The sequence below is a fragment of the Malus sylvestris genome, chromosome 7, assembly GCF_916048215.2.
Source record: "Malus sylvestris chromosome 7, drMalSylv7.2, whole genome shotgun sequence".
NCBI lineage: Eukaryota > Viridiplantae > Streptophyta > Magnoliopsida > Rosales > Rosaceae > Malus > Malus sylvestris.
The window spans coordinates 16,532,737-16,540,686 of record NC_062266.1 but is presented as its reverse complement, the minus strand read 5'-3'; the positions used below and the strand labels follow the sequence as shown (position 1 = coordinate 16,540,686).

At 38.4% G+C, this 7,950-nt stretch overlaps 1 long non-coding RNA gene across 1 annotated transcript; it reads left to right on the top strand.

Moving 5' to 3' along the window:
* The first annotated feature begins 1,293 nt into the window (after positions 1–1,293).
* On the top strand, positions 1,294–3,103 carry LOC126630521 (uncharacterized). The gene is made up of 3 exons (XR_007626020.1): positions 1,294–1,532; positions 1,616–1,737; positions 2,266–3,103. It is a non-coding gene; the product is annotated as an uncharacterized LOC126630521 (long non-coding RNA).
* The last annotated feature ends 4,847 nt before the right edge of the window (positions 3,104–7,950 follow it).

Here is a 7,950-nt window from a genome sequence, read left to right as displayed (position 1 = left end):
GCACGGGGAAGAACTTGTCTTGTGTGTGTATGTGTGGTCCACCCAAAACAAGCCATACTTCCATTCCCTAACCACACAAATTTCAAATAACTTTTAATCCATTTAAAATCTTTCAAAAATTTGGGAGAGTATAAATTATTCCAAATTATACGTCACACGTACCTTAGTCACCTTAAAGGTAATTTCGTCATTTCACAACCTCGATAAATAAAATCTTGGGACGGGCTATGACATAACTACTTTAATAAAAATCTAAATTCAAACAAATTAAAATAAATTCTCGAACAATACTACAAAATCTCAATAATTTAAATACGCAAATCATAACAGTGAAATCTAAGAATGAGATTTCACACATCTTTCTACCAAAATGCTCCGCTTCTAATTTCCATTCAATCAATAAATTTAATATAATAATATTATTATTAAATTTTCCAACAATGTTGTATTCCTAAGTTTGCTTGGACTGCTTATTTCTTTGACTGTACTAGAAATGGATGTATTCGTGGTTTCTCCCTTTAAATTGAGTTTTTCTTTTATCAAAAAAAAAAAAAAAAAAAGAATAAAACCACTAGTAGTAATGCAATTTTGCACAACCCAATTTTTATTTTTTTTAATTTCACCCACATATCGTTATAATATCTCTAATTTGAAAAAAAATAAAAAAAAATAAAAAAACCTACACACTCTCTCTCTCTCTTTTTCTCTTTTTCTCTCTCCCTCATAATATGTGGCCTTCATTTAAGTAGGGGTGGGCACTTGAAACTGAAAACCGAAACCGAAACACGAACCAAATCGGACCGCACTGAACGGTTTGGTTTTGCGATTTTGAAACCGAATCGCAGTGTAGGAAATGTTTTGGTTTTTGAAAACTGCACCAAAACCGAAACACACCTCAAATTAGATGTCATGTTTTAATTGGTTGTTTGTTAGAGTTCATACATTTAGTATGAACTCAACCACACTAGAATGTCATCCATTTCCACCCCTACTCCACAGACTTTCAAATTATCCCTCAATCCTCATCGGTCTCTCTCTTTCTCAAAACTCATATGAGATTCGACAACCTTAGTGCAATGCCCTCGCTTGCTTCTTATATCCCTCTTGGTCTCATCTGAAACTCTGAATATCCTTCCCCCCTTCACAGAAGCTCTGCAACACCCAATGTCACAGCCCGTCCCGGAATTTTAATTCCGAGGACGTGAAATGACCAATGTGACCTTAAACGGGATTAAGGTGTGTAAATGTATGACATTTGTTTTACTCTAAGATCCTAAACTAGGGTTAGATTTATATTTGTATGTGTTAAATTGTGTTTGGACTTAGGTAGGGCCTCCTACCCTCAAAACACTCCCTAAAACCCGTAATCTTTCTTCTCTCTTCTTCCTTCATTTCAGACTCTCTCTCACTCTCTCTCTTACTCTCGAACTCACGGCAAACACCAAGAACAACCACAATTCTACACGAACGTCCAATCTAAGATCACCATCGTGATCTTGGGAACTTCACGAGCACGGGGGTACAAGTTTCAGGTGAGTTCTATTTCAAAAACCCTAGTTTCAAATCACCCCGTGGATTTGCACTGTTCACAAACTTTAAGATGGCCGTGTTTTAGGTTAAACAAAGCTCACAGTGAGCTTAAGGAGGTCACGAGGAGGCTCGGAGTGCCTCGTTTGAACAAAATGGACGTCGGGATCGTTGGGTTCGAGTTTGGCCGAATTTGAGGAATTTTGGAAGGTATGATCTTGTTGTTTTTAGACCTTAAAAACCTCCCAACGTGATAGTAGGTGTTTAGGGCTTCAATTTGGTATAAGGTACGAAACATTTGGATGAAAAACGAAGGAGAATAGCAAGTTTGAAATTTTTCCAGAAACCGGCGAACAGTCGCCGGCGACCGGCGAATCGCCGGAGAAGACAGGGAATATTCCGTCAGTTTTGACAGAATATGCTAACGGCGTTGACTGACGCCGTTAATAATTAACGGAATATGCTAGTATTTAACGGAATATTCCCTAACTGCCGTTTACTGTGCCGTCAGTGTGCACGACACGTGGCCGCGCGTGGGGGCGCATAGGTCCGTGCCACGTCAGGCGCGTGGGGGCGCGTGAGGACTCCAAAAATTATTTTAAAAATATGGGGATGATCCTGAGGTTGTGTAGGTCACGGTGGTATATTCATATACCCAATTTGAGCAATATATAAGGAGTTATTAACTAAGATTTGGGTTAGGCGTTAAATAACGTCAAATTGGTTACTCTTGTATAGGTGAGGTTTATGCGGGCATCGGGCATGGCCAAGGGATGCTCAGGGACTTACGAGACGTCGATGTATTCTGTGAGTGGGCAGTTTTGTTTTCCGTATATATATATACTTGACGTTTCCCAGAAATTGAATTGAAATGAAAATATGTTTAAAATGAAATGCATATGAGTTATGTGGAAAAAACGGGAAGTGAAATACCATGCATAGAATTGATATGAAAAGTATATAGAAATGTGAGTTGAAATGCCATGCATGAATTAATATATGATGCATATGTATGAATTAGTGCGGTGGACGCACAGGTAAGAATTGATTTATGATGCATATGCATGAATTGGTGCGGTGGACGCACGGGTAAGAATTGATTTATGATGCATATGTATGAAATGGTGCGGTGGACGCACATGTGAGTATTTATTTCTGTTATGATGATGTTGATGTATATTGAGCTCAAATCCTGCACCATAGTTTAGTGCTTATAGTATTCACCGCATCGCACGCTCGTCTTGGATCCAAGTAGATGCTAGTCGTACAGTCCACGCGGAGTGGGTACGACAGGCCAGTCGCGAGAGTGTTAGTGAGATTCCGACTGGTGGGTGACCTTAGATTATGTGCACAGATGATTTATGAGAAGCACTAGAGCGTAACTTATGTGCAGAATGCCGGACAGGTCACGCGGAGTGACTCCGGCAGAGTGTGAGAGTGATAGATTTTGAGCTCTAGGTTCAACCGTGCAGGGCTATTAGAGGGCCTCCGGTTGATTACTTTCTTGCACCTGATATGATTATTGTTGATGCATCCATACTTAACTGTTGAATTAGACATGGCATGGCATGATGGATAAAGAAAAATGTTGAGATAGTAAAAAATGAAGTTTGAGAATATATATGTATATTTATATTTTACATTTCTGGGAAAGTATACAGGTTTTACGGAGAGGGGTTACAACGTTTTGAGAAATGTTTGGATTTGGAAAAGAATTGTTTTACTGACCCACTCAATTTTGGTTTTGCGCCCCTCCAGGTTCAGGAATCACAAAGGTGTGGTGACTACGAGGAATTCGACGGTGTTCTGACAGATTGGACAAAATTAGGACTCACCTTCGGGTGTATCAAATTATAAATTGTATCTTTAAAGCTTCCGTACTGTGCAAATGGTTACGTCACTCTCACGTGACGGCCAGCATGCCCTCCTTCGGGACGGGGTGTGTCAGTTGGTATCAGAGCATGGTTGCAATCTTGGACATCTTGAGAAGTTTCTAGTGAATTCTGTCAGAACTACACCGCCTCGTAACAAACCACGTAGTTAGAGGAATTTAGTCTCCCTGATTTAGCGGTTTAGGGGGAAACTATTACTATGGTGATTCAGTCTATTGTCTAAAGGGACATTTTAAGATGGGTTATGAGTTGAATTTGAATCACTTAAGAGAAATGATGAACCTGAGGGAGCGAAGTAACGGTTTAACCATTTGGAAAAGATGTTTCGGATTATGCAAGTCAAAGGAATCTTCCTTCTGACAAGGGGTCGAGATGACTACCTGGTTTTGGGTATGAATTTGTATCCTGGTGGAAACAGGATTGTTAATTGTTGTCACCAGAGGAATCAGCCGATTTAAAATTGTTTAAGGACTTGTTTAAGGAAAAGTTTATCCCTCCGGCATTTATCGATGGTAGTAAACAAGAGTTTGCAAATGTGAATCAAGGAAGTTGACGATAAATGAATATTATAGAAAGTTTTCAGACTTGCCTCGTTTCCATCCAGATATTACTGTTAATTTGGTTGAGGTGTTATGTTGTTTTAAGCTGGGTGGAAAAAGGGAAGTGGTATTTTGGGTGACCACTATCCATTGTACTTTTTACCAGGAATATACGAGATGCTGTTGAGTCTTGAGGACTCTGAGAACATGAGCAACGAGAATAAAGAAGAATAAGAAATGAATGTGTTTATGTGAACAGAGGGGACACAGAATTGTGAATCGTCCCTAGAATCAGTTGTACCCAACAGTTTTCTATGACATCGTAGTGTCGATTCAGCAAGTTTATGAACTTAGTAGTTTGGTCGGATTGACCGTGGGTACAGAGAGATTTGATGAGTTATATGTTCAGCCGTACAGACCATGAGAGGTGGATCTGGCTGACGCATGAGAAATTGGTGAGTTATAGGCTCGGCCGTACCGACCACGCGGAGTGGATCCGGCCGACGTATTATTGAGATGAGAGTTGAATCAGCCGTATTGGTCATTTTAGTTGACTCCGGCTGATATATATATTTTTTTATTATTATGATTGATATTGCCTAGAAAGTAGTAAATAAATGCGGTTGAGACGAGTGTATGTATTTTGCATTGAGTGGCAAAATAGTATTATTATATCTTTGAGAGTGGTTGCCTACTTATCGAGACAACGATGATTTATCAGTATTGCGGGCTGCAGACCGTAATATTAATAACTCATGCGTGGATTCGTTAAGCAAGCAACCCGGTAGATTATTTTATGTTAGTATTGTACTTATTTAGAATACTTAATAATAATAGAATATATATTGTATCAGTTAATTCTGTTCCATTAGATTGGTTGATTATAATCGTGACTAGATGGATTGTTACGGGAAACCAGTCACTTTCCATCGATCTGGATGATCAGAGGTTACCTTAATGAGTGGGCATGCAAAGTGAAGTGAGTTCAGCCATTATTTATGCTGTGAAAGCAAAGAGATTGTTTTGAAAGGCTGCCCAAAAATACTTAGTTTATGTGATGCTAAATGATGTTGCTCGGAGTAGTGTGAATAATGTCAAAAGGGTTAGACTTTTCTTGATGTCTTCCTTGAAAGTATACCTGGATTGCCTTCAGGCAGAGATATGAGGTTCACTATTGAATTGTTGCCAGGTATAAATTTATGTTAAAGATTGGTTTATGATGAGTTAAGGGAATTGGAAATTCAGTTGAAAGAATTGGTTGATAAAATTTTCATTCAACCTAGTACAACGCTTTGGGGGAACCCCAGTTCGTTGGTGAGGAAGAAAATGGATTTTAAGGCTATCCATTGATTATAGACAATGGAGTCGGGTAACGATTGAGAACCGTTATCCATGGTGATGTACTGATGTTTATTTAACCAGCTCAGAAGTAAATTGCGAAGATTCAAAGATTGAATTGAGATCTGGTTACTACCAATTGAATATTTTAAGTGACGTTGATCATAAGATGGTTTTCTGGACTTGTTATAGTCTTTATGAAGTTTGGTGATGCTATATGGATACTCATGCTGTTTTATGAGTTGATGGATGAAGTATTCCAATAATGCCTTGATAGATTGATATCATTTTTCATTGACGATATTCTGGTATACTCTAAGCCAGAGCAGAACATGTAAATGTCTTAAGTCGATGAAGCAAAGATTGAGAGAACGTTGGTTGTATGCTAAGTTTAGCAAAGGCTAAAGTTAAATGAATCAAGTGGCATTCTGAGAATTGTTATATATTCTTAAGGTATTCAAGTGAATCCTTAAAAGATAGCAGAAATTGAGGAATTGGAACAACCACGAGCTGTAATTGAGATTCGGAATTTCTTAGCTTACCAGGCTATTTTGGATGGTTGTGAAAGATTTTTCAGTCATTGCTTTGTCATTGACGAGACTGTTGAGAAAAGAGGTTATGTATGAGTGGGAAGGAAATTGTGAGCAAAGGATTCAACAACTGAAGTATTTCCTCACTCATGCACGTATTTTGGTATTCCCAGAGAATAGTGGTAATCATAAATTTTAGTGATGTTTCTTGAATGGTATTGGAGGCATGTTAATGCAAATGTTAGGGTGATTGCATACGTTTCACGACAAATGGAATCTCATGAGATGAATTACCCTACGGGTGACTTAGAAGTCATGATTACCATTCTTGCTGTGAAGTTATGAAGGCATTATATTTGGTAAGAATGCAAGATTTTTACGAATCCAAAAAGTCTTCAATATCCATTACTTGGAAGGATTTTGATATGAGGCAACAAAGGTGGATTGAATTGGTTAATGAACATGATTGTACGATCAGGGTGATCGTAAAGTTTGTTCTAGCTGAAGCACTTGGTGAGAAGACTACAGTAAGATTAATGTCTGGCACGTTTGCCAAGAGTATCATCTTGTGGATTGAAAACCAACGGAAGAAAAATTAAGAATGGAAGATCGAGAAGAAGTTATACTTGTTAAATTTCAAGTTAGGCCTGTTTGGTAAGGTCGTACTCGAAACTTAAATGTTCGACGAGGAAATTTAAGAATTAACCAAGGCAGAGAAAGAAGGGAAAAAGAATGAGTACATGATTCGTGAATCAAATGGTATGTGGATATAAGAAAACAAAAAGTATGTGCCTAATGCTGAGGATTTGAAGCAAGCAATTTTGGACGAAGTACACTGTTCAGCTTCTGCAATATTCCGAAAGTAATAAGGTTTATCATACCATTCGACATTTTTATTGGTCAGCAGATTGAGGCAGAAAGAGATAAACCTTTGGATTGAGATAACTATTTTCTGTTTCGCAGTGGAAATGGAAAGATATTACTTTGGATTATGTGTACAAGTTTCCTTGTACATAGGATGGTTATGATCGAAGTTGAAGTGATAGTTGGTCAATGTACCAAGCTAGTACATTTACTCCAGTGTTGAGTAATAACTTTTCCCGGACAGTGCAACAACACTTAATTATTTTATGGATAGGAGAATTGGTTTACGGAATTGCTGAGTTTCTTAAGTATGTTGGTTGTGCAGTTTCCGAAGTAACGCCATAGGGTCCCTGAAGCGTGTCGTGTGAATGAAATGCTTCTGAATAGAGAAATATTCGATCAAGAAAGAGTTTTAGTAGACCCTGAGACTATGGATGAGTCTCCTCAAAGTATTCAGGTGATTAGGTTAACCTGAAGTAACCAGGAATGGCAAAAGAGATCAACAGATGGATATGCCACTAATCGAGGGTGTAAGGTAAATGGTTTGATATTTTTGGAAAATTCACCACGAACAGAAATGGCGAGAATTGGAAAGGAGACAAGATAAGATTTAGACACATCAGACCATTTTTGATCACTAAAGGAATCAATAAAGTTGCATACAAGTGGTGATGTCTTCAGAGTTGGCTAAGGTACTTAATGTATTTTGGGTTCGATATGTTGTCACTAGGTGGCAGATTCGTCACATGAGATTCTGGTGCAACTATTGAGAATTAAATTGGATTCGACTTGATAAGGAACCAAGAACGACTTTGGATTGGAAAAAGAAGGTCCTAAGAATTAAGACAGAGTAAGTGGTAAAAGCTTTGTGAAGGAAATCATTCAGTGGAAGAAAATTGCGTGGGAGAAAGAGAATCGGATGAAAGAGACTTACCGAGTTTGGTATGAGTATTGATGGGTTGAGTGGTGGCTGGAATTTCGGGGACGAAATTCTATAAGGAGGGGAGATTGTCACAGCCCGTCCCGGAATTTTAATTCCGAGGACGTGAAATGACCAATGTGACCTTAAACGGGATTAAGGTGTGTAAATGTATGACATTTGTTTTACTCTAAGATCCTAAACTAGGGTTAGATTTATATTTGTATGTGTTAAATTGTGTTTGGACTTAGGTAGGGCCTCCTACCCTCAAAACACTCCCTAAAACCCGTAATCTTTCTTCTCTCTTCTTCCTTCATTTCAGACTCTCTCTCACACTCTCT